This window comes from Galleria mellonella, unplaced genomic scaffold, assembly GCF_026898425.1.
Source record: "Galleria mellonella isolate WM207_F2 unplaced genomic scaffold, CSIRO_AGI_GalMel_v1 utg182, whole genome shotgun sequence".
NCBI classification, from domain to species: Eukaryota; Metazoa; Arthropoda; class Insecta; order Lepidoptera; family Pyralidae; genus Galleria; species Galleria mellonella.
This window is the reverse complement of record NW_026442023.1, coordinates 1496779-1517518: the sequence shown is the minus strand read 5'-3', so window position 1 is coordinate 1517518 and position 20740 is coordinate 1496779. Positions and strand designations below refer to the sequence as shown.

The 20740-nt window shown below is 31.1% G+C and overlaps 1 protein-coding gene across 2 annotated transcripts in view; it reads left to right on the top strand.

The window, feature by feature from the left end:
• The window catches only part of LOC113512883 (uncharacterized), a 92478-nt gene that overhangs the window by 47594 nt on the left and 24144 nt on the right, over positions 1-20740 (top strand). The window contains exon 3 of one of the 2 annotated variants that reach the window (XM_026896839.3): positions 5695-5726. The exons of the other annotated variant lie outside the window; for it this stretch is intronic. The gene's annotated coding sequence lies outside the window, so the exon portion shown is untranslated. The remainder of the gene's footprint in view (positions 1-5694; positions 5727-20740) is intronic. 2 annotated transcript variants of the gene reach the window in all.

The following is a 20740-nucleotide window of genomic DNA, read 5'->3' as shown; positions in this document are numbered from 1 at the left end:
TAAATTTAAACAATGTAATTTGATACAAATAAATAATAGCAGAAATATATTTACTAGTATAATGTTTAATCAATATGGACACGTCTGTAACTGTTTATCTACAATAATCTGTTTATTTTAAATTTTTTACCGCAAAATTACACTTCTGTTTTGCTAAAAGTTGACTGGGAGAGAATGCTATAATATAGGTAGAATTAAGTCCGTTTTTGTATAATTTTATGTGCTCAATAAAGAACAATTAAAAAATTGTTTATGGACAATTATATTAGATAGTTAATGTTTTTATAATAATATTCTGTATGTACAGAATCCGAGTTTCGGCTCACACTTGACCAGTTTTTATGCTCTTATACGTATAGGGGAGCTTGGTGTTACTGGGTGAATGTCCGTTTGTGTCACCCCTCGCATGCCGTCGGTTTAGCGCCCCTTTATCGTTCATACAATACACACAATATCTGTCTAGTGGATAAACTAAAAAAAGTTTTAATACGTTTAATTCGAATTTACTATAACAGGTAGCAAAATCTCTGAACTTTAATTTATATAGATGGAGCATCGCGTGTCAAAAACAGATCAACATTTACTCAAATCAACTGACTCGATTTCTTTTTTACTGCATTTTATAAAATCAAGAACTTAATTTTTCTATTTTTCAGCGTTGCAAGTTTTCGAAAGAAGTCCTAATAATGGAATATAAATTCCCCTAGTAAGGTTTTTTTTTATGAATTGATTTATATTACGTTTAATACAATAATAAAAGAATAATAATTAATGCTCCTTTCCACACAGGGTTTACTGGAAGAAAACTTTTTTTAGAATTAACTTCACTTGTTGTACATCTTTTAAAATAATTTGTAACAATGTAATCTATCTGTGCAATTAAGTATAAATAATGAAATATATAACTAAACTTAAATATTATATAAATAATAATAATGATTTATGTAATCTTTACCGATTTACCTTAAGTAGAAGTAATTATTTATAAACTGGTATCTCAATTCATGGATAAGTTGGCCAAATTTTGACGAAGCGTTTGTTTGGAGATACTTTATCTATTTAATCTAAGCACTGAACATTATCAGATTTGAAATAAGAACTCGCGATTAATCGTTCAAATCATTATCTCTTTACCTTTGTTCCATTATTATTTGATGTCAACGGAGCGACTTAAAAATGTAGGAAGTTCTCAATTCAACGGTATTTTCTTCAATTTATTTATTTATTTATTTATTAAATACAAAAAAAAAATTACAACAGCGAGTACATTGGACCCCGCACTAGGAGAACCTGTATCGCGGGAGTCCATATGAGATTACCAAGACACGGTGATTTACAAATATAAATTAAATTAAAATACTAAGCCAGTTTTACGAAAGCAACAAGTTAAAATGAAGTGCTTCGTGAAGACATGCGCATAAAACAGAAAATTATGTAAATACTCTAATATTACATAAATAAATACATACAATTAAATATACTAAAGACATACACTACTATATACGAATATCAATAAATGGTATATAATATTAATTCTGTGGCATCGTAATCAAGATTTTGTAAATATCCTTGTATCCTATGTTTAGCTTCCGCATTGTTAAGACCATCCAGTTTGCAGAGATTATTAAGTTTTTTATATATAAATGGGCACGAATAATAACTAAAGCGCTTTGCAAATGCAGTATTAATGCGAGGGATGATTATTTTGCGCCTTCTCTGGTCCGAAGGTTTTTGCGGGAGGAGAGGAGATTTGTGGTGCATCATTACTACTTTAAGTATATAAAGTTGACGCACTGTCAGAACAGCAGCCTCCTGATACAAAAGATAGGTGGGAAAACGAATTCTGAGCCGATTTTGATAATTACTTTTACAATCATTAGGATATCATATTAATTACGTATATTGTGATTAAAATAGTTAACCATTTTTACTGATTCCAACTAGCTATCATGTTTAAGCTTTTTCACTGTTTTACACGTTATTATTCCTTTTTTTTTACATATTATTATGTATTCGTATTTATTTACTTAAGGGTACTACTACCTTTAAGAGGTAACTTATCTTTGAAGTCTCGAATTTGGTCCTAACATAATTTTTATTTCTTCTATTTACTTAGGCAACAGCAATTATTCATCTGCTGTTTGTTTGTTTGTAAGACTTTATTGTACAGTAAAATTTTAAATTTCATACAAGTCTTAAATTCAAAGTAAATTTAAGAAAACAAATGTAAGCATAGAATGTAGTTAAGAACGTACCAAAACTGTATGTTCCGTTTGTGAAAATTCTTGTTACATTGTTGTTTTTGGAAAATGTTGAATACAAAATATGTTGTTGTGAAAGAAAAATAATTCGTAGAAATTTTATCTTCTTGGAATTATTTTCATCAGTCGAGAAAAATAGACCTCGGTGGGATAGCGGTTTAAGATACTGACTCACTTCCCGATGGTCGTGGGCTCGATATGCAATATTGATCTTGATGTATTTTTTATACATGTCTACCAGAGGGAGACTTTGTACAAAAGTCGATTGCTTGGGTATCTCAGTCCCATTTGTGTTTCAACCGTAAAGCAGTTGTGTTTGCATGGCTGTGTTTCAGTTTGAAGGGTGGAATATGGCGTGAATTTACTGGGTACGGAGAAATAACACCTGAGTCTTCAGGAATGGCAACGCATGAGGAGTATCATGGGCGAAACAGTATACTCTGTTATGTCCATGGTACTGCTCATGTCTATAGGCGACGGTTACCACTTTCCGTCAGGTGAGCCGTCAGTTTGTTTGCTATTCTAAGTTGTATAAAAAAAAAAAGAAAATATAGATTTTCTCTAGATACTACAGTATGGGATTCTTCAAAATGGGTACATTAAGCTTTCTTCAGGATCGGCAACGCGCACGTGAAACTTCTAGTGTCGCAGGCGTCTGTAGGCTACAGTGACCGTTTATCGAATGACGGGCTTGCTTGTTTGCCACCTTTGTAGCATATAAAAATTATGTACCTATATTTTAAAAAAAAGTAAGAATATCTCTCTGGTGTCTAGTACCCTTAGTAGAAGCTCTGCTTAGATTGGAACTAGATGGTATATATTTATTACTTTATATTTATAGTTATTACAGAAATATTAATTTCATTCAATTTATTATTAATGTAAACGGGTGAGGGAGTGAGAATAGAATTTGTCGAAGTCATTATTGTCCCCAAGATTTCGTAAGGGCCGCACTAAGGGAACAAAGTACAATACATCAATGAAAGATAAGGAAAACTCGAAATAAAACCCTATATCAACATACCTGAGACGCGCTCTAGTAGCAGTCTATGTCCTTCTTTATGGAGTGAGATCTATGCCCCACAGTGGAACTTCGTAATGTTTGGATTTTGGAACATTCATTTATTATCTCGGATCTGGATATTTTGAGTTATGGGATTAGGCTAAAACAGATTTCTATCTGTCTAACAAATTTCACTTGAATCCATTTAGCTGTTAAAGCATTATTGAGTACCTAACAAGCATCTGAACATCTTCATAAATTATTATTTTTTAAATATTAATTGAATAATTTAAGGATTATTAAAAATCTTTTTATATATTTAACTGTATATCTATGCCACAAGGAATAAAAACGCTGTGTCTATGCTTTCCCAAATAAAAAAAAATTAAAATAAACAGGATACTAATATTAATAATTTATTCTACGTGAGTCGCATCTTAATCAGAGTCCTTTAAATGAGTCCAATATGTCACGCTGTCACAGTGGCTCTGTTCCCTAATTGAAGCTATACATGCCCCAGTCGGTCACCGCATCGATTTTAAAAATAGAATGCTCGGTGCGTTTTCGATGTACCCACGACGCGATAAACATGTTCCTCATAACAATTCCGCGCATTCCACAAACGGTTCTATTGCCAAAGTAAAACAGTTTAATATCGTGTGAATGCGGCGCGGTTGAATGGAATTTCGTATGATATGTTCTCCAGCGTTGAAACTCGAGTTCAAACAAATAGAATGCTCGATTTACTTGCGAGATATCATGAATCTGATATTACAGTTGAATACATTCGATGTTAGGTTTTAATTGAAATGTACACATAAGTATAGGTAGTGGAAAATTGTCGTGTCATTATTCTTAATGTTTATTTGTGTCCGTGTGAAGAATACTTTAATATGGCAGTATTCTATGCACTTATTAATCTTGCTGTGCACTATATTTAATTATTCAGCAGCTTTTTTATATTACTATGATGGTATTATTTTTATACTCATAGTATATAGTTCATAGGCTACGGTAACCACTTACCATCAGGTGGGCCGTATGCTTGTTTGCCACCTGTGGTATAAAAAAAAAACTCCAAGCCGACGGCCCGTTTAATAGTAAACGGGGTTACCGTAGTCTATGGACGTCTGTAAAACCAGGGATGTCACGCGCGCGTTGCCGACCCTTAAGAAATGTTATAATGCCTTTTTTGAAGAACCCCATGCTGCAATCTCTTGGGAAAACCGCGGCAAGAAGATCATTCCACAACTTGAGCGTTCTCGGGAGGAAGCGCACTGTGCGTGACCAATTTGGTTCTTGAGTGTGAGGATGGATTCTCTGCCGATGGTGAACGCTGCAATGATAAACGATGGCTGTAAGCATCATATTTAACTGCGATTCAATTGGATTGAGCATCTAATCATCCAAAATATTCAAGTTAAAACAACATTTTGATATTATATACAAGCTGTATCTTAAAGCTTTGTTTTTCGAATTAAAAAAAAATGTTAATACCCTATAAACGTTTTATTACAGTGTCTTGTCTCTTCCTTTAAGAAGAATATATAGCCTTCTTTAGATATCTTTCAAGATGCTTTCTCTTGTATATTATGTATTAGATCTGTTTTCTGATTGTCACCTCTTACGATGTTGTGGGCTTGAAAAGATCTGGTGACACATAGTAGCTATTGTTACTCTGTCACCACATAGATAAAAAAAAAATTCGTTTAATGGATAGGTTTTACGCAACTTTGTCACGTCGTTATATCTATGGTTACGTTCATTTTTTTATGAACACAAATTGGCTAGGATTTTGATATTATAGCATTATAAAATAATAAAAAAAAAACACAATTCTAATTTCAAATAGCGGAGTTAAAGGCTATGTTGTTTTTGTTATTCATTTATTTACTGGAAATATTTTACATGTAATATTAGTACATAGTTCTACATATTCGGTTTTACGTAAATCCATGCAAATTGTTTTAATTAAAATTTATCGATAGAATAATACTGTTCATTGCTAAATACAGGTCTTTCCTTATTGTGAGGGTTGCCAGTAAAAGTAAAGATAAAATAATATTTTAAAAATAAAATAGTATAATTGTATAAACGAACGTGACTTTATTTGACTCTACCATGCTCTAGTTTATTTAGTTGAGCGGACACAATTTCCATACAGACATGAGATTATTGATATCTTTACGCCATATCCTGAACCAGGCACAAAGACACCACAGAGATTATTACATTTCTTTAATATTCATCTATTCGTTTCAGTTCAGTTCGTTAAGTATCCACTACTGAACTTGGCCTCCCACATAAGGGGGGTTTTATCAGTAGGTGACACGCTTGGCAGGCGAGTTAGCAACTACAGTTAGGCAATTTTTAATATTTTTTTTTCAAATATATGTTATTGCATTTTATATATAAAATAATTTGTTACAGATGCACATTTTGAAGAAAAAAGGCTAAATAAAGTAAGTTACATTTAATTTTTGTTACTACTTCTCATCATCATCATCATCATCATATCAGCCGTTAACTGTCAACATACACAGGCCTCCCTCATAAAGAGAGCTTTGCCTGTAGTTTCCACGCTTGGCAGGCAGGTTGGCAACTACAATTAGACTTTGGTCATGTTTTAGGAGGGACGATGCTGCCCATCCCTCTACTATAACCCTTAATCATCTCTTATTACACCCAAAAGGAAGAAGTGGCCCATTCGATACCGGCATTTATACTTGTACTAATATTAAATAATAAATTATTTGAGTAAAAACATAAAATATGTTTTCGTTTTTAAATAGATAATTAATAATGATTGTCATTTTAATTAATACATGTGTATTATAATATCTGGTATACTTTTAAGGTAATTACTTGCAACACTGAAAGAAAAAGCATTTGTTTTGATTAAAAAAAAACATGTGTCAGTCAATTTGACGTTTGGTTTTTTGACACATTTTTTGACACTCAATACTCTACAACGATGTTGGAATTCAGAATACAATTTCAAACCTGCCAATTCCAAAAATCAATACAATAATATTTTCTTGATCTAATATCTATAAGGGTTGTTTAACTAAACCGGCTAACTTGAAGGGTTACGGTTTCCATATAAATTCTCATCCTCAATTATAGACCCTGGGAAACTTAGACAAAAGCCAAAGACAATAATGCCAGATCAATTTTAACAAGCCGAACATTAGATATATTATGTTTCATGAATGAAATATGATTTTCGTCATCGCATTTGTATTATTACATTCATAATAATGTATTATTAATTATTCATAAATTTATTGTTTGTGTACCATATATCGCGCTATATATTTTTAGATTAGTTTATAGTTTTTGCTTCAATATAATTTAATAAATCTCATTTGACACTAATAGTTATTTAGATGACTAGAAACAAAAATTCGTATAAATAAAGAAAGCAGACCAATTATATATAACGAGTAGTTTGAACTCTAGGACATACTTATCGTTGCAATACAACTCTCTGTCTACGCATACTTGCATTGCTTATAAAAAAAATGACAAGGCAAAGGCATCGTCCAATACATCCACCAAACGATGCGTTCCGATTCACAGGTGCGCTTTACACGCGGAACGATCCGCATGCGATATTGATGTAATCGTGATGTTGTTACGTTCGAAAAAACTCACTAGAGCGGGGAAAGTGACGCGCTGCGCCTCAAGATCGTGAAAGGTACTTACTCGATCACTGGCTTACGCTGATCTGTTACGTCCCTCCCTGTGCGTACAAAAATATCCAATATAGTTGTTGCTAGCTAATTTGTCGAGGCTCTAGTGTCTATGGTCGGGTAAACTTACGACACCGCAAAGCGTTCGGAATTCGAACTACTTTCGCGTAATCTGTCCGTATAGAATATGGCGTCCTACTTAATTACATTTTCGGGGAAATGATGACTTTTAATTATAGATAATTAGTTTTGCCGAACATAAATACAAATAAAAATCTATCTACCCACACGCTAGGTCTATTACAAATAAAAACTCGATCGGAAAGTCTTTTAACATTGTTTGAAGAGGTCTTATAGTCGTTACCGATTTTACTTTTATCGTAAAGGAAAATTAGGAATGAAGTAATTAACAGTATATATACATATCCAGTTTATTTAATGATACAGCAATCGTAATTTATACATTGAAGTATAAAATGTGATTAACAAATGAGTATCAAAACCAAATATATGAAAATCTATAACATTAATTTACCATATCAAACTACAAATATATTTACAGACATACAAACCCAAAAAAGAAAAGGCAAATTTATGTACGTGTATATACATCCAAGTAACAAAGTCATTAATTAATTAATAATAAACAAATAATTGTATTAATCTTTGCCCCTTTAAGTACTTAAATATCTACATTACTTTGAATTTACTTTGCCACTGTTAATATATCATAATTTTATTTATTTATTTATTTGACTTCGTGTAGATAACAAAGGTACACATGGCGGACATAACACTTAAAGACACGTTATTTTATTAATATTTAATTAGGTATTAACTTTTAATGAGTACTATTCAAAACGTATTCGTTTACGAATGTTAATGTGAAAAGGACCGCTCCGGTAAACAGGTCCACGAACATTTAAGGCAATAATCGTAAAAACTTTTATAATAATACTGGTACACAATTCTGAATTTGATTAAACAGCTTTCATTAGGTGGCGAATTAATACATCAGATCTTCAATTGAATCCCTTTTCCTGTGAAATAAACGCACCTGCCTCTCACCCCGCGGCCCCCAATCCTGGCCGCCTGGCACGAGCGTCTTTGAAGCTCCATAACTCGGTATACTCTGTGCCGGACCGATCCACAGATGTCACTCTCGGAGCGTGCAACTCATCGCTCGACTAGTCAACATACCGCACTACGGACAAAGGAAACAAATTGAAATCGTCCCACGCGTCCGCGACAAAATCGAGCGACTAATCGCGAGCTCGACTAGTCTACACACGAGTCGGCAGACCGGTCCGCTCGTCTTTTGTATCTATATAGCAGTTTAATTTACGGTGTTGAAGTGAAGATAATAGGTGCTGTTAAATTTGCTAAAATACCTTCTTTTTGGTACTTTTTTAGTTCGTCGTGACTTGTCTTCGCCTTATTGATGCGAAGGTCAATTAATTAATTGTATATAAATTATTGATTAAGTATTTACGATCTGTATCTATTTATTGAAAACTATTGATATTACAGCATGAATGAGTGATATTATATCTATTAAATATTTATAACTTATCTATTGTATTACACAATATAATTTTTTTAACTAATTAACGCACAGTGGAAGCAAGTACATAGGTTTATCTAGGAACATAATAATTATAACGCAACTGATTCATACTATTTCCTCCGACAAAATTATGAAATACGACTAGTTATTAAAGATTTTTATACGATTTAAGTTATTAAAAAAAAAAAGTTTGTGCGGAATTGCAAAAAGAAATGTAATGGCGTCATATCAATATAAAATAACGTTCATTCCCTATTAAAGGTATAAATATAAAAATCTTATAATAGGTATACATAAATGTTTATTTCTTTGAGGTTTTATACCAACATAAATAAAAATGGAAAACTATTTGTTGGTATTTTTTCTTTTAAATTTTCGTAACAGCAAAAAAAATCTTTAAATCAAGGTACCTCGGATTTTTAATTAAGGAAACTTAATTGCATTAACGTTTTAGGCAACATATTTATCTAGGTATTTGCAATATACTATAGTGCATATAAAAATACCATAAACGTTTATATACTAAAAGAATACGGTGTCGAGTTTCCGTTCTGTGGCAAACTGATGTAATCAGTTTGTCTCTGCTATCATATAATTTTATTATCTTATCATTTTATCATTAATGTGATTTAGAGTATCTTAGAAAAGATATTAGGTTAGGTTTTCACATTTATTTGACTGAAATTCGTGTGAATTCTATGCCAAATTACGTAATCAGTGTCATATTTATAAAATAACTGAATATAATAAAGTTACCATTTTAAATTAAATCAATAAATATACTAAATAAGTCTATAAATAATAATAATAAATATAATAAGAAATAGGTATATTTTTTTTTAAATGAGCAATCATTTGTTGTTATATTAAATTGAATAAAATACTTGTATAAGTATAGCATATTTGTATAATTAAATAATAAATGCATCTATAAGGTACATTTTGAAAGACTAATATTAGTTTTATATGTCCTTGTAATTTATTTATTATTATAAATATTTATGTTACTTTTTTTACTTGCTAACTAAGGAAAATATAATGTTAATTACAGTTTTTGTTTTATGTCATATGTTTATTTTATTTATTTTTTTTATTAACAAATAAGTATTATTTAATTGATAGGAATAATGTAAAATATGAGTTTATATTATACTTGAAATGAATTATTTTATTTTCATTTTAATTTTATATTATTACAATGTACGTTTTAATAATTCTATTTTAATTATCTCTATTGGAGATGGGGCAGATTGAAAAATAATGCGGGTGAGCGATCGTGCCGCTATTGTGAAGTGCAGTGAACCCTCGCTACGCGCCAGACTACCAGAATTTGTCTGGGTCTAGCCCGAGACTCCAGACGTCCCTACGCAAATTATTTGTCTAAGTTTTTCAGTGACGTCCCTGGATTTTCGTTGACATGTTCGACTCATAATTAAGAGTAGCAATTTGTAGATTACATTTTTGGCGTTTTATTCACAATTTCGTCTGTATATAAAGATACTAAGCTGATAGTGTAGCGGTTAAATACACTACTTCGTTTTCTAATGGTCCCGAGTTCGATGCTCGTATAATATAAAATATATTCATTAAATTATTTTTTATTTATTTATTTATTCGTTAGTACAGATATGTGTACATGGCGGAATTAATGCTAAAAGTATTCTCTCCCAGTCAACCATAGGAAAGTGTTAGAATACTCGAATGCGGTACTACTAATTATTGATATACATACATACTAAAAATACATATATAAACGAATAAATATATATGAATAACAAATATACTTACACATATATGACATATACTATATTATACACGAAATTGAGAATAATATTTTATATCAGTCTATAATACTTAACTTATTCAATGTATATTTAATATAAACGTATTTTTTTTTTTTTATTATAGCCCTATACATATGTGACCGCTTCATCCTGAGTGAACACAGCGACAATATGATTCATGAATGCGATCAACCGAAAAGAGCTTAAAAAATGTATTTACAAAAAGTAATATTTAGTGATTTATGTTAGTTGCTACATATGTACTTAATAAATAGTATAACTATATAGTTATTTATAATGCTCTACAAGTTTGGAATTAAATAGTAGTTTAAACAAACTTTATATAAAAAAGACAATATATCATTTCTTGTTTATAATGAACAAACTTAAAAAAAACTTAAACAATTTTAAAAATAGTTTCATTTATAGAACGCTACATTATCAGCGAGTAACATGGGCGTAACATGGCAGAAAGGTTCTTGAGTGGCGACCCCGTACGGGCAAATGCAGTGTAGGACGACCGGCCGACCGGTAGACTGGCTGAGGTCATCACTCCATTAAATGGGGTTAATGGAGTGATGACCTCAGCCAGTCTGCAGGGAGTGGATGAAGGTGGCTCAGGACCATTGCTTATGGTAACCAACTCGTATGGGGGAGGCCTACTTTCATCAGAGGACGGATAATGATGTTGAACATGGGTTTATTTTATTAAAAAAACCGTGTGAAACCGGAGCGAGTTGCTAATGTGTATCACAATATAAAATATGAAAAAGTTTTTTATACTATGGTTAATATATCCAAATGTATTTATTTTATTTATCTAAGGTTTTGTTTTTTTCTTTTTGTCTTAAGGAATGCCGTTTATCTAAATGCTAGAAGCGAGTTACTACACTACGCTAACGGTATACCGAGCGTAATGGTAAATTGTTCGGTTTATTTAATTGGTTTGATTTTTAAGTTTTTCTGCTTTTATTTGAAATGTTACAATACAACTTTATAATATTATCATTTATGATTATATTGTATCGTATTGTAAAATCTTTATTGTACATAATTTACATTAAACACATTAAGAGATTTAATATGCAATGGCGGATTTATCCTATAGAGGGACCTATTGGGACAGTCAACCTTTGATATGCTGAAAGAAATCTAAAGAATGTTCAAAAATAAAAACTGTACAGCTGAAGATAAAATCAAAAATACCTAGTTAAAATTGAACATATAATAGAATAAAAAATAACTGTACACATTTACATATGTAAATAATAATAATACATAAATAATAATAAACCTACACACACATACATGTGTGTGTGTGAGAGAGAGAGAGGGTTTATGTGTGTGTTGAGTATGTGTGTGTGTGTGTGTGCGTGTGCGTGTGCGTGCGTGTGTGTGAGTGTGTATGTATGTGTAATATACATACAATTATATGTGGGATGAATTATATTATTTACTTTGTACATAATATATAGGATTTAATCTAACGCGATATCTAAGGTCTAGGATCTAGCTAGTGATATTATACATCTATAAATTTTATCTAATAAGCCCTCCGCGTCTGTCTACTTGATGAATCTTATTGCGGTTTTCTCCACCGTTGAGATAAATACTCGAGGAGTGTTAGAACATTCGCACACATCTGCAAGATATAATACATTTAATTAAAACAGAATTAATTGCTAATTTATTTTTTCAAATCGAAAGAATTGTATTTCAAGCGCATAATATCCATTTATATATCAAAGGAAGCTTGCAGTTATAATATATTATTACTTATGTTATTTTTATTTATATACTAAATTACAGGCTATAATATATTTACGATGAAACCTCCCAGAAGGATTGATTTTTACTAACGTCTTCAACGATTATAGTTATATTTCGGAATATACATCTATATATATATATATATATATATATATATATATATATATATATATACCTTTTTCATTTACCATTCTGTTAGTAAATGAAAATCTCATGAAATTTAGGACTTTATATTATAACACGTAGTGATACTGTATGTTATAGTATACATATACTATGTATGTTGTTGTACATATTCGGCTCATGGACGAATGTATTCAGCGGAATCGCGAAGTTTCTGACAAATTAAGTTGGGAAAAGTTAAGAAAAATCTTGTTCATTTATTAGCAAAGATACTGAGCACTTCGATAACTGAATATGTTCAAGGAAATTGACTGACTGATGTAGATTGACTTTAGAGCTTTGATGATTTTATTAGATGTAATTAACTATGCCACTATAAATTGTAATCATGACACATGAGTATGTGGAGTATCACGGGTGACACAGTATACTCTTTTATATCAATGGTATATGGTCATTTCTATAGGCGACGGTTACCACTTCCAATCAGGCGCGCCGTCAGCTCGTTTGCCATTCTAAGTTGCATAAAAAAAGAACAAAAAGTTTTTGAATTTCAACTTACCCGAATAATTGTCTGACAATTCGGGACGCGTTGCTCTGTCTAGACATATACATTTCACAACTGGTAAGAAAGAGTTTTAAATGTATAACTCTAGGCTATTCATTAGAAAATACAGAGTTATAAAAGTACATGTTGATAACGTAGTACATATTTATTATCTATGATTATTAATGATTACAATAAAAAACTTGATAATCTATGGCACAGTACTGTAAATGTTTTTTTTTTGTACAACTTAGAATAGCAAACAAGCTGACGGCCCACCTGACGGAAAGTGGTAGCCGTCGCCTGTAGACATGAACAGTACCATGGACATAACAGAGTATATTGTTTCGCCCATGATACCCCCCATGCGTTGCCATTCCTAAGGACTCAGGTGTTATTCCTCTGTACCCTATAAATTCACGCCATATCCCACCCTTCAAACCTAAACACAGCCATGCAAACACAACTGCTTCACGGTTGAAACACAATGGGACAGAGGTACCCAAGCAATCGACTTTTGTACAAAGTCTCCCTCTGGTAAAGTGTTTCCATAGACTATAATATGTTTTTATAATAGACAATAGATGCACAGTTAAAGAACGTGGCAGTGATATTGTGTAAAATATGATGTAAAATACTTAGATATTCATAATATTCATATACTCTTATCTTTATTCGACTAAATACATAGGCAGGTCACATACGTGACACAAAAGGAAAGTGAAACAAAGCAGTGACAGAAACATACTTTTTTCCGTATCCATTGGCCGAAGATGTCGGGGATAAAGTAGCTCACGAGATGGAACGAGAAATAAAGACAGTAGATCCAAACTAGAGAGGGGTTATTTGCGAATTGCGATAGAATATTATGGAAATTGTGAAGGAGAAATGTATGAATGCGAAACGGCTCATCCATTTATCGTTCTGTTTTGTTTCACATACAACTTCGGAACGGAGATTGATGAAAATTGACAGACCGTCTGAAGCTCATGAATGGGAAAGAAGTACGTGATGCCATCGTAAGATCTGCAACGAATTCACGGATAATTATATTCGTCTGATTATAACTTACGAGTATAATTATGGAATGCAATAATAAATAAATAAATAAATAATTCTCTTTGATTCTATGTGCACAAAATTATCATATATATTATATCTATTTATCAATCTTTTTTTTTATACTTGATGTATTTAGTAAGGCACTTAGAGTGTTTTAGCATCTCTTTGTAATTAAACAAGCGCCTAAAGTAAAGAATGCCTACAATAAAAAGATTTTTATGTTAATTGATTGCTTATTTTCAACCGACTTCAAAAAAGGAGAAAATTCTCAATTCGTATGTTTTTCCTTTATACTAAAATCCTATTAATTCCATTAATGTTATAAATACGAAAGTTTGTAAAGATGGATGTTTGTTACCTTTTCACATAAAAACTACTAAACGGATTTGAATTAAATTTAGTTAAGTTATATCCTAACTTAGCATATAAGATAGCTTAGCATATATACTGGTTTACGTGGATGAAGCAGCTAGTGGAAAATAAAAATGTTATGTATGAAAGTAACTAAACAATAATGTTTAAAATTAAATCCTCCAAAAGGTTAAACAATGTAATACGAGTAAAGGTATACAGAATTGAGATTATTTATTATAATAATAACATGTAGCTAATGTTATTACAAACCATGGCTGTATTGCCTTTCATTGCCAAATTTGACTCTTGTATACCTCGCTCGTTTGAATAGCCGACCCTTATAGTTTGTGTAAACAGTGAGTTTTATGTGTAAACTGATAAAGTAAACTTAAAACGTAAAATACGTATATATGCTACGTTCCCGGTTATTTTAGTTTCAATTTTCTATTTGGTATTAAATTTTGATATTATTACTTTCTAATATTTTTTTTATTTTTTTTTTATTTTAATTTAATGTACTATAGACATGATCTAGTTACACTTTTATTATATAAGTAAAATAATTATATATATACAAGAGGGGGGACTTTGTAAAACCTCTGTCCCATTCGTGTTTCTACCGTGAAGCAGTTGTTTGCATGGCTGTGTTTCAGTTTGAAGGGTGGGATATGGCAGTCAGTTTACAGCGTATAGAGGAATACCACCTGAGTCCTTAAGAATGGCAACGCATGGGGATATCATGGGCGAAACAGTATACTTTGTTGTCCATGGTACCGCTCATGTCTATAGGCGACGGTTACCACTTTCCATCAGATGGGCCGTCAGCTTGTTTGCCATTCTAAGATGCATAATATATATATATATATATATATATATATATATATATATATATATATATATATATATATATATATATATATACATACCTATATATATATATATATATATATATATATATATATATATATATATAGGTATGTATGTATTTTATGTATAGTAGTGTAATTATATGTTTATAATTTATGTTATATGTTAAATAGTAGTTTACGTTTCCTTAATTATTCAATTTCCTTAATAATGCACTTCTTACTTTCTCTATTTACCTTATGGTCGCCTGGTAGAGAATGCTATCCGGCGTTAAGTCCTCCGAACTGTGCTAGTTTAAATAAATAAAAAAATCTAATAATTATGTGAAAGTATTTTAGTATTCGTTGGCCATAGAATAAGCTCTGATTATATTAACATAGATGATGTTATATCCAGTGATTATACTTACGAGTAATCATTATCATCACATCAGCGGTAAAATTTTAACAATAATTGTTTTTTTTTCTAAATTGTATAGCAAAATATCAAATACACATTTATTATGTTATTATATCAGCCGTTAACTGCCCACTGCTGAACATAAGCCTCCCCCATAGAATAGAATAGAATAGAATAGAATAGAATTTTATTGCTAACTGTGTACATACATATAGCAGTAACCATTGCTATGGATTTGACATCAGTATCAACAGTTATACCCTATCGGGTATACAACAATTTAAGAACAGCAAATATATAAGAGAGATAATAACCAACTAACCAAGATATAATATAAGAGAGATAAAAACCCATAAGAGAGGTTTTGCAGTAGTTGTCACTTTTGGCAGGCAGGTTAACAACAGCAGTTACTCTTTGGTGATGTTTATGAGGGACGCTGCTGCCCATCCTTCGACTATTAACATCCCTTAGTCGCCTCATACAAAATCCACAAGAAAGAAAGGGGTGACCCATTCTATGCCGGGACCACACGGCCGTGTGGCTTAATTCAGGTTATTTATTACACCACTTACGAGTAATAAATAACCTAAATGAAGTCACATTCCTATGTGAATTAATTATCAAATTTCACAACAATCACATAGCGAGCGTTATTCATGATAACTAAATACTGTTAAATATTAATGTTTAAATAATTAAATATTAATTATATGGCCGGATTTGATACGTCATTAGTCATAGTGTCCGGGCATTGTGAATTATGCTCTTATTAATTACTTAGTAATATTGCTCAGTCCTCAACTTACAGGGCGAAATCGAATTTGACAGCATCTTTTTAAGGTAGTGTTTTAGTTTCGACTTATTTCTACGTTTATGACGAATATGTACTATTCTAATCTGAGCCTTAAAGAATGGCAACGCATGGGTGGTATCATGGGCGAAATGGTATACTCTGTTATGTCCATGGTACTGCTCATGTCTGTAGGCGACGGTTACCACTTGCCATCAGATGGGCCGTCAGCTTGTTTGCCATTCTATGTGACATAAAAAAGAATTTTGAATTCTATTTACATACATACAATTTAAAATTTACAATTTGAATAATAATATGAATAAATTGATTTACATCGGTGCGTTTAGTGGTCTCACACGCAACATACCCGATAAATGCGAAGAGGGGAGCGATTACGGACTAATACAGGGGTGAAATATCTGATACCGTGGCTGTTCCATACTTCATTACTTTGTATTAACGATATAAAAGTAGGTAATACAAGGGAAATATGATTAGATTGAATATTAAAACTGTTTCTTCATTTCATCATGGGATGTAACAATTACAGGTCGAACTTCCGTGCTTTTTCGTACTTGGTAAATAAATGTACAATAAAAATCACATACTTTTGTAGTTTTTATTAATGGGTGATAATGGAATGGTAATCCCACCTGCGCTATCGGTATACGCTGGTGGGGCACCAGTAAAAAATTACAGGTGAGGATGAAAGCAGGTCAGTTAGCCCATCCTGACGAATTCAACTAGAATTAATCACGATGATTTCCAGGGGAAACCAAGTGGAGGTTGACCTCACAGGGAAGCGCTAGTAATGAGGTTATTTGACCCCATTAATAACAATACCTTTCTCCCCATACTTTTATGTATGTGTTCTCTGATTAGTATTTAATATAAATTTTTAAGCGATTTAAAAATGAAAAAAACATTTTAAAGAAGAAGAGGGAACAGAGAAATAATTACATCGGACAGATAATGGAAACACTAAGTGTCATATTGTATAGGGAGGTCAAAGGTATGACGTGGAATAGAGCTGGCTGGAATTCTATACATGAATTAAACAAAAAAAGTGACTTATTATGTTTTACAATTATACCTACCATAGGTATTATATTTTATATTTCTCGTACAAAAATAGATAACACTAGGTTTTATACGCGACTTCGTCTTCGTGACTGGGCTACGTTTACTGACCGGAATAAAAATAGCAGATAGGTTCTTCATACCATAGGGTACGTGTATATACCAAATTTCATAGTAATTGATTAAGCTGTTAAGACGCTATAAAACAACAAACAAACTTTCACATTTATAATATTACTAAGGATGAACTAGAAGAAAGATTGTAATCTATAAAAACGCGAACGTGTTCTGTATAAAGAATAAAGACTCATTTTCGGTTTTTTATTTACCAGCACACAGTTAGATAGTGTTGGGAGGAACATTAGGCGTCTAGTAATGAAACTAGCTCCTCGATTCACTAGCTTTCTATATAAAAAGAGATCACTCTAAGCTCGCCAATAGTTATTTCTTAAGTAAAATATTTCATTATTACAACTTAATTCCGTTACTGTTTTTGGTCCCTCTTCCATAATAGTCTTTTTTTTTGTAAACTCAACTTGAAATAAAACAATTGAGTTTATTGCCCATTCTTCTTAACGGATATTCTATTCCGTACTGGGTGGTAGATTTATAAAAAAAAAATACTATCCGCAAAGTTTGAGTATTTTTTTTCTTTAGTTTACATTAATTTCCTTGAATAAACTTATTTTACTTGAATTTACATTAGTTTTCTTAAATAAATATTATATTACTTTAGTTTAATTTAGTTTTCTTGAGCAAAAATTATTTTACTTTACTTTAGTTTTCTTGAATAAGGATTCTTTTTTTTAATATTTACACCGGTTATGAATGAATGTAATGATTAACAAAGTCAGTGACACTTTTGGCAATACTACACAAAGTGACATTGGCGTCTATAAATAATCGCCCAATGTTCTCATGATCCAAAAGTATATACTCGTAACATCTATGCTGTAAACTTTACGTCACACTAAACACTAATTATTTTTGTCTGTGAACTAAACGATTGCTTCTGAAGTTTCCGAACAAAAGGTGAACGCCCTTTGTGTACGATTTACTTTTACCTGAGGATCGAGAGCACGTTTTTGGCTTAGATAATACTTACATATGGACGGACTAGTATGATTTTTTTATAATATTACAAGCGTTTACCCGCGACTTCATTCATTAATCTGAGTATTTTGAGTGATCGAGATAAATAGAAGCTTATATTTTTCTGCATTTCATTTAGTACGTGTATACTAAATTTCATGACAATTGGTTGAGCCGTTCAAATACCAAGGGGTAACAAACAAATAAACAAACTCACTTTTATAATAATTCTCAGAATTTATCCAAAACTACATCAAATTTGATTTTTTGTGTCCACAATACAAAAATTCAATAAACAATCAGATCATTGTTTCAGACATAGAATGAAGAATCAAACGACGAAATTAATGTAGTTTATTATAATAAATGTCATTTATCAATATAGGAGTACATAATATTATAAATAGCAGTCGACCTATCTACGTGACATTTGCATAATTGTAAAAAAAAAAACTATGGTTAATTGTGATAGTAATAGATAATATAGTAAATAGATAAAAAGGCAACCGTACAATGGCCATACAGCCTAATCTTCCGTAAAATGGGTGATAAACAAATAAATAATAAAAAAATATTGTCCTGCTATTTTTTAAATAGCTGAATTGTGGCACACGCGTTTATATCATACTGCCGTATCGGTGCCACGACCCGCCTCACGACGCATCGTCGGTCGACTATTTTCGTATCAACATCGGCCGATATCGGCTCTGGTGCTAGCTACCTTGTAGCGCTCAATCTTTTGTTCTTGTTTGACAACATTTGTGTTGGTAGGTAATTGTTGTTTCATCTCGATTAGTAAACGCTCCAAATATTATGTAAAGTATCTATAAAGTTGTATTTCTTTACTAAACTTAATTCTAGTTATATGTATTTCATTAAAGATTTAATGGAGTATCAATGGACGATTGTACATACCTACTTATAAAAGTATTTATATATACATTACATTTTATCAAAATTGAAGTATTTGTTACTATCAAATTTAAAACCCCGTCGCATATTGATGATTGTATTTGGCAGCGCGTTTACTGCGTAATTACTTAAAATTATTCGTTTATTGAATATTTATTGATAAAGGATCGTGACCTAGAATTTGTCTGTACATTATTTACAATTTACAAACAGCACTTTATGAAAATCGTCATTGTTCAATGCATAGACAAAAGAAACCATAGATTAACTCATAGTCTATAATTATTACTACTCATCAAAATACAAAATGATTTTTTAAAACATTCGAATACACAATAATAGTTTTTTTTTTTTTTGTATTAATGTATTTTCAATTAAGCATATTTATTTTTAAGAATGTAACAGACCTATAAATAAATTATATTTAAAATCCTCGACCTATTTACGAGTATATCTAAATAAAATACTTAAAAACACTGAAGTCGCCAATATTCTGTAGTTTTGTCTAAATTAAAACAAATTGTGGTTACATAAACATCTATACGATATGAACCGAGTGAAAGTTAAGGTAGTGTACTAAATAATAACTTTCTAAAAAAACTACAGAATTTACGCTACTCTATATTGGATGTTATTCATACAATTTTTAGGGTTACGCACTTATATAAAGATAAAAATGTAACCCTTAGTAGATAGAGTACTTTGAAATTTCTCAGGCGAATCAATATCATGATAAGAAAGTTTTTTTTTGTTTTGAATCAGTCTGAAAAATTATTTTGAATTAGAAGTAACTAGATATAATGCAAAACATTATCAATACTTGAATTATATAATAGTAGTACATAATAATTTTTCGCACTAATTAATTATTGTAAAATAACTTAAAAAAAGGACTTTACCGGTTTCAACTTACGATATTAAAATTAACGCAACATTTAATAAAAAAAATACATTAATTAATTTATGAGAACAAGAAATTTTCAACCGAAATAAATAATTTAACCCAGAATTATATTTAAAATAAGAGAAATTACATACATTAAATTGGTAAGCAAACTCAAGTTATAATATTAAATACTTATAAAAAAATGTATAAAACATAAAAATCTAAAAAAGAATCAGTAAAATAACTTAAAAAAAAAAATAGAAAAAAAAAGGTTATCGTAAAACACATAAGGATAGTAAACAAAGTGCAAATAATAAAATAAATAAATAAATAAAATAAGTCTTTGCAACAACATTTTTTTTTAATAGTACGGAATTCTCACTACCCGAATCAACTTACAATCCAGTATTTAATCTGTGCTTGTAACGAGCGAAGCAATTAATCGTCGCTGTGCCTCACTTAGGTACCTATTATTATTGAATTGAAACCGCTGTGATTGAAACAGAAAGTGAGTTGATAACGTTCCATCGACAGTTTACTGCGGC